Here is a 6,726-nt window from a genome sequence, read left to right as displayed (position 1 = left end):
ATGACTCTAATATGTGAGGAGCAATGGCCAACTCTCCTCTGGCTCGGCGTGTGATGGAAGTATGAACATTCTCCATCCAGTTAAGAGTAAATCAAGATGAAAAAGACCTATAATTTCCCCCAAAGAGGGCTAAAACAGACAGCCCACATAAATTAGGAGTTGCTTATTTGGAGGATTTAAAAACTTGGTAATTATTTTTAGGATTAGATAACTGTGATCAAAGTAAAGTGCTCTATTGATAGAAAAGGGGGAAGAAAGACAGAGAATAAGATGAAGAAATGAGAAAATTGAATCGATCTCAGGAATTTTGATTTCTGTATTTATTCTCAGAAGTGAGAGAAGAGGGGCCAAAATCACAGAGGTGCAAAGATCTCTTCCACACAGGCTCCTTCCCAAGTGAATTCCTGGAGTCATGGTCCACTAGTCCTGGAAGGCCAGGGAAGAGGCAGCCACTTGGCCAACTCTTTTGAGTGAGTTCTGCCAGAATGAGAGCAAGAAGGAAACCTTCTGCTCCTGCAGCCTGGCGGTGATCTGCTCACCTCCCACTGGTGACCATGGGCTTCGGGGCAAAGGCTGTGTGTGGTGGAGTCTGCCAGCTGACAGGGTTTACTACACCTTAACCAACCTAACTCTGGGGAGTCAGCTGGATTTAAGTTTCTCTCCACCAGCTACAATCCTAGGAAGGGATTTCCTTTCTAGAGCAATGAGAGAGTGGGAAGAGCTGAAGGTTCTTCCTAGGAGCAGAAAGTTGGGATCCTGCTCAGGGAGCTATAGTCTCTGCAAGGACGAGAGCCCATCACACCTGCCTGGAGGTTAAGTAAGAATCAAGAGTCACGAGGGCAAGAACAGTGTACCTCAATGATCACCGTGTGTGGACAGATGGTGGTGGTCACCAGGTAGCAGCTGTGGTAGGAGCTGATGGAGAAGGTCTTCCATGGGACTCACCACTGGAGGCTTTGGACACATTCTACATTTGGTTCATCACATTTGGGAGACGAGGAGGTTCCTACAGGACAGCAGGTTCCGGGGAGAGGGAGACAGAAGGCCCAGGTTGTACTACTCATTTTCCTGTCCTGAGACAAAATACCTGATGCATGTAAATTAAGCAGAAGCTTGTTTTTCTCTCAAGGCTTCCGAAAGCTGTCAATCCTTAGAGCTTAAAACACTATCAAGGCTGTCTGTCTAAGGAATCACTCAGAGGTGGCCTCCTGAGGTCATTTTTAAGGAAATGTCATTATAAGTAGGCAGAAGGAAGTGGCTTCCTCATTAGTCTCATCTTCTTTGAAGATAACATGAGATTGTCTAATGTGGAAAGGTCAAAGGGTAGTGTAGGGGCCAGTCCTGAACCCTCTGCAACGCCTCCTCTCCCATCACAGCTCAGTCCGATTTCCTTCACCCACTGTGGTCCCAGGATTGGATGGGACAGTGGTCCATAAATATCAAGCCCAGAGTCCCTCTGGGTCCCACCAAGTGGTGAGATTCACAGTGGAGAAACTGCAGTTTCCTGTACTTGCCTGCTCCACAGATCACTTTTCAGCAACTTTAGTAGGAGATGAAGTACAATCACGGTTTCTATTCAGCTCTGAAGTAAATCAGCAGCAGCTGACTTCCTCAGCCACTGCGCAAAGCTGCCTGTCATGAAACGTGAGAAGGAAGCCAGGCCATGGAGCCAGAATCCCATCCAACTTCCTGTGAAGTCTCAGGTTACATTGCGTGGCCCAAGTCCCCTCAGAAACCTCAGCAGACAGAGCCAGGAAGTGCGGAGCTGCCGCTGCCAGCAACCAGCGCCTGCTAAACTCAAGGTCCCTCAGAGGCTCTGCTCAGGTCCGGGCTGCTGTGCTGATGGCAGCATCCGCTGAGAACCAGCTATGGGGAAACTTGAGAGCACTGCAGCAGCCTCTCTGTATAAGCAGACTGGTCCCATGGCATTCAGTGCTGTAGAGGTTTGACTGCCAAGGGGGGAGACTAACCAAAACTCAAGGAAAAGACCAGAACACAAGAAAAAATCTAGATTTTTATAAGCAAGAAAAAATTTCTGTCTCCTATGCATGAGGAGAAATCTTTACCTTTAAAAATATGCTTATGGGTCTCATCTCATTTAATTCTCCTCATGTGAAGTGATGTTGGTCGTAGCAGTGGCATGAGCAGTGGCTGCTCCATGGTCAGAGAACTTAAGAAGTGACCCCATGCCACACAAGGATGATACTGTCAGGTAGGACAGAACAGGGTTCAATCTGATTCCTGGGGATATTGGATTGTAGGGTTCTGGGATCTGACTTCTCTACACCGTTGATGAGATACTACTGATGTTTTATTTCACCTCATTTACTGCAGTACTGGAGACTGAACCCTGGGCCTTCACACTGAGGTCCACCTCAGCTCTCCTTTGTTTTCTGTTTGGGGATGAAGTCTCACTAAGTTGCTTAAGCTGTGCTCAAACTTGAGGTCCTCCTACCTCAGCATCTGAGAGTGCTGAAATCACAAACGTGCACTACCAGACCTGTCTAGAGGCTGCAGATCATAAGGACGATATTCAAGGGCCCTATTACAGAGAAGGTTACCCAATGCCTGGGGTCAATCAGCAGTTGCCATCCTGAGAGAAGCCTTTCATCCCTCAGCGCACAGAGCAAGGACCTGCAAGAGGAGGGATCTCAGGTGCATGGTGGGGGTAATTCTGGGGTGCACACCACAAGAGAACAGGCAGGTGCTGCAGCATAGCTTCTCCACCACACAGGAGCCCCCTCAAGGTAATTGTACACAGCTCTATTATTAGCTCTGTGCAGAAACCAAACAGAAATTCATAAGGAGAAACAACAACATGCACTTTGGCTGTTCCCCTATCAATTTTCAGAGCCAGCACAATTAGAAAACAGTCTTCCAGGGCAAAACCTGCCTGCAGCACACACAGCACTGGCCCTGGCCCCAGGTACTGCCAGCTGCCATTCATGCCTAGCCTCATGAAGGTGGCTAAGCCTCAGTTTAGCCAGGTCGGAGCCATTCCTGAGCAGGAGAGGGTGTGCATGAGGCCTCACGTCTCCAGGAGTGATCTGCAGAGCACCTGGCTCCAGTAACTCTGCGTGGAGAGGTGCAGGTATGTATTCACCACACGCACACACACACACACACAGCATGTGATTCACAGCAGATGGACACAAAAGCAAGACCCCATTTCCTTTCCAAGAATGAGGATAGAGCTAAGAATACAAAGACTGAAGCAATCTTAAAGAGATCGAGGCCAGGGCTGTGTACTAGCCTGCTTTCCTATCACTGAGACAAAATACTCAATACCTGTAACTTAATGGAAGAAAGGTATATTATGCCTTGTGCATCAGCCCATGGCCAATAAGTTCTAAACAAAACACAGCCTGGCAGAGACGCACGATGGAGGAGAAGCTATTCATGTCATCGCACTCAGGAAACAGAGTGTGACGCGGGGAGCCAGGAAGGGAGATGTACCCTTCCATGTCACATTCCCAGTTACCTATGTCTTCTGACCAGATCCTACCTCCTAACAGCAAGTCAGTTCTAACGCTTCATAATCCAATCACCTTTCCAAAGCTCCGATTTTGAGTGCCTGAGCATAACCAGACACAAACTATAACAATGACTAGTACCTACAGCATATTGTGGAGAGATACCAACTCTGAACAGCTTAGGCGGCCCTGCCCGGTGGCCTCGCATCCAACATGCCCTCTTACTTGGGCTGGCGTCTCCTACTGACTGCTGCCTTTCTTAACAAATGTACCACATTCCTGGCATCTCCACTGGGATCCCCACTGCACCTTCTTTACTTCACAGATACATACACTGCCCCGGCCGGGCCTCCCTGGGCTTCTTCTGAAATCTAGGTAGAAGTCTCTGTGACTCTACAACTCTTACATCCTAACTTCCTGCAAAATTGACAACACAGGTGTGATGTTAAGGTCTCTCATCAGCTGGAGCAGTGGTTAGGCCCTTGGATCCCAGTGCTGTGGCCTCTGGACACCTGGATGACTGAACTTGAAGGAAAATTTCCCCAGTCCAATGCAGCTTTAAATGATCAGAATATCCTAGAACCCTTTTCTCAAAGCAATGTCATTCAAAAGAGTTTGTCTTTTTATTCCCTTGAGATGCTTTGAAGCTATCTTTGCTATTGTCCTAATGCAAATTACTTGACTTCCTTCTAATGCTAATCTTTTAAGCAACCACATTCTCTATTGCCCAACTTTACAGGTAAAACTGCAAGCTTTTTATAACTGATTTTTATTCCTGATTCTCACTATAGCTCTGACAACAAGTAGCCAGCAGTACCTATGTCACAACCTGAACGTCAGGCTTCCTTGAAATTTTCTATCAAATTTGAAATTTTCTATTTAATTTGTCCACCATCTTTAAATTCCACCTCATACAAAATCTCAGGACCTCAGCAAAATATTCCTTGCCAGAATGCAACATATGTGATCCCTGGTTCAGTTTGCAATAGTGTCCTTGTTCCCATTTGAAACTTCCTGAGCCTAGCCTTTAACTATCTGTGCTCCTATCACCATTCTAGCCTCCTAGACTCCAATTAGAACCATTAATCTCTTCTTACCGGATTGTAGTGTTTCTCTAGCTCACTTCTCCAAACTTTTTCAAGTTTCTCTCACAAGCAAGCTTCAAAGGCTTATAAACCACATGGTCAGGTACAGTCACAGCAATGATCCAACTCCTGGTATCGTATTTCTGTATTAATCAGCTTACCTGTGGCTAGGACAAATATCCTCTTAAAGGAAAAAGTTTAAGTGGGTTCTGTCTCACAGTTTCAGTGGGTTCTGTCCATGGTTTGCTGATTCCAAGACAGAAACAGCATGGTAGAGGGGCCTGGTGCAGGGAAAATTGCTTACCCCATGGAGGACAGGAAGTAGAGAAAGAAAAGAGGAGAAAGGACAAGAATACACCATTCCAAGGCACACTTCAGTGACCTACATCTTCTCTCCCAGTTCCAGCTCTGAACACGTGGACTTTGGGAGACATACTGGATCTAGACTGTCACCAGCCCTAGCATTAAGCCTTAAGAGAGCTAAGCATTAGAATTATAGTTGCCCATAAGGTGTCATCATAACTATTTTAATGAAGGTGAGACATCATATCTTGCAATGAATATCATTATTTTAAGAAAAAAAGTACTTCAATTAAATTATGACATGCCTTCAATTGTAAGAGGAAGTCTAATTTAAGAAATGTTACACTTCAGAGAAAATTACTTACAAATGATAATATGTCCATTTTATGGATGGAAGAGAAGCAGGATACTCAGAGATGTTAACTGATTTGCTCAAGATCGCGCAGCTAACAAGAAGTGCAAATACAAATAAAATTGTATTGAACTCCAAAATCAATAGAGTCATACCACAAAGAAGACTTCCATGTTCCACCCACTGAATTCAAGCTTTTAGAAAACAAAACCTAACTGACTCCTGAGGACATTATGTCCAGTCGGTCAGGATTCTCAAACAACCCTGTTGATACCTTTCCCTAAAGAGAGCTGCTCTGTGCCCTGGAGAATGATTAGCAATACACTGTACTGCTGCCTGCTGGATGCCTGTAGTGAATGTCAAGCTGTGGCCACCAAAAATGTTCTCAGACATTGCCAAATGTTCCCTTGGATGACCGAGCAGCAAAATGGTCCCCAGATGAGAGACACCTTCAGACACTTATCAATCTTCTTTGTTTTGACTTAAAAAAAATTCAAGACATCTCCTTAGCTCTCCTGTTAACTTTCAGAATGCTACCTTGCTGTTGTTCACTTAATAGAAAAGACAGAAGGGGACATAGATTCCAGTTGTGCTGTGAGTCTATGGTGGTTGTGTTTTCCCAAGCAGAAGAGAAGGGTCCCCTCTCTTCCAGAGAGGCCTTGTGCCTGTAGCACATCGCCTCACTCGAGCTGCAAACCATCACAGAAGAATCTAACCCCAGGTTACAGCGGGGCACTGGAGCCTCTCATAACAATCTCACTTCTGTTCTTTGGACGTAATCTTCTCAAATGCAGTTAAGCACATGTAATCCAGTTTTTAAAGTAAAAGACAATGATTCCTACAAATAGCATTCTCTGTTGGTGTAGATTTGAGTTTGAACACGTTTCCTTGTTTCCTTTTCTACCCCAGTAACTCGCCTAGTTTAAACAGTAGCTGTGTCTAAATTAAAAGCAGAGACTAATGGCTTGATTTAGATTCTGGGAGTGAATTCTCTTAGGATGGGATCTGAAGCAGCAGATGAGTTCGCATTTACTTCTTTCCAAGCAAATCCCTGAAGCATGAATTTAAGAATAGGTCTAAATAGTCTTTGTATAATTCTGGTGATTATTAGTTTGTATTATCTTTCTTGTTAACTGCCTAGAGCCACATAACGTCATGTTGTAACTCCACAGTAAGACTAAACCAGCCCACTAGATCCTGAAAGGAAGCTAAAGCCAGAATAGTAGAACCCTACCGTGGTTTGCACACATTGTGTTTCCCCCTGGCTATGCAAATTACTCTGCAAAATTACTAAAAGAGCCAGCTGAGTTCTGAGAAACTAACGAAATAAAATGCAGTCATTAAAGGAGGGTTCCTATTAAATGGAAAATAATAAATTCTTGACCTGTTTATTCCTTCTTTTATCCACGTATTTATTATTCATTAGAAAATATGAAGTCCCCTGTCCAGACCAGACATGGTGCTAGGGACAGGTCCTCGGAAAGGCTGTGCCAAGCTGGTGGTGTGGAAAAAT

Source organism: Cavia porcellus, unplaced genomic scaffold, assembly GCF_034190915.1.
Source record: "Cavia porcellus strain 051 isolate PalLab524CR breed Dunkin Hartley unplaced genomic scaffold, mCavPor4.1 scaffold_6, whole genome shotgun sequence".
NCBI lineage: Eukaryota > Metazoa > Chordata > Mammalia > Rodentia > Caviidae > Cavia > Cavia porcellus.
Note: the sequence above shows the minus strand (reverse complement) of the source record.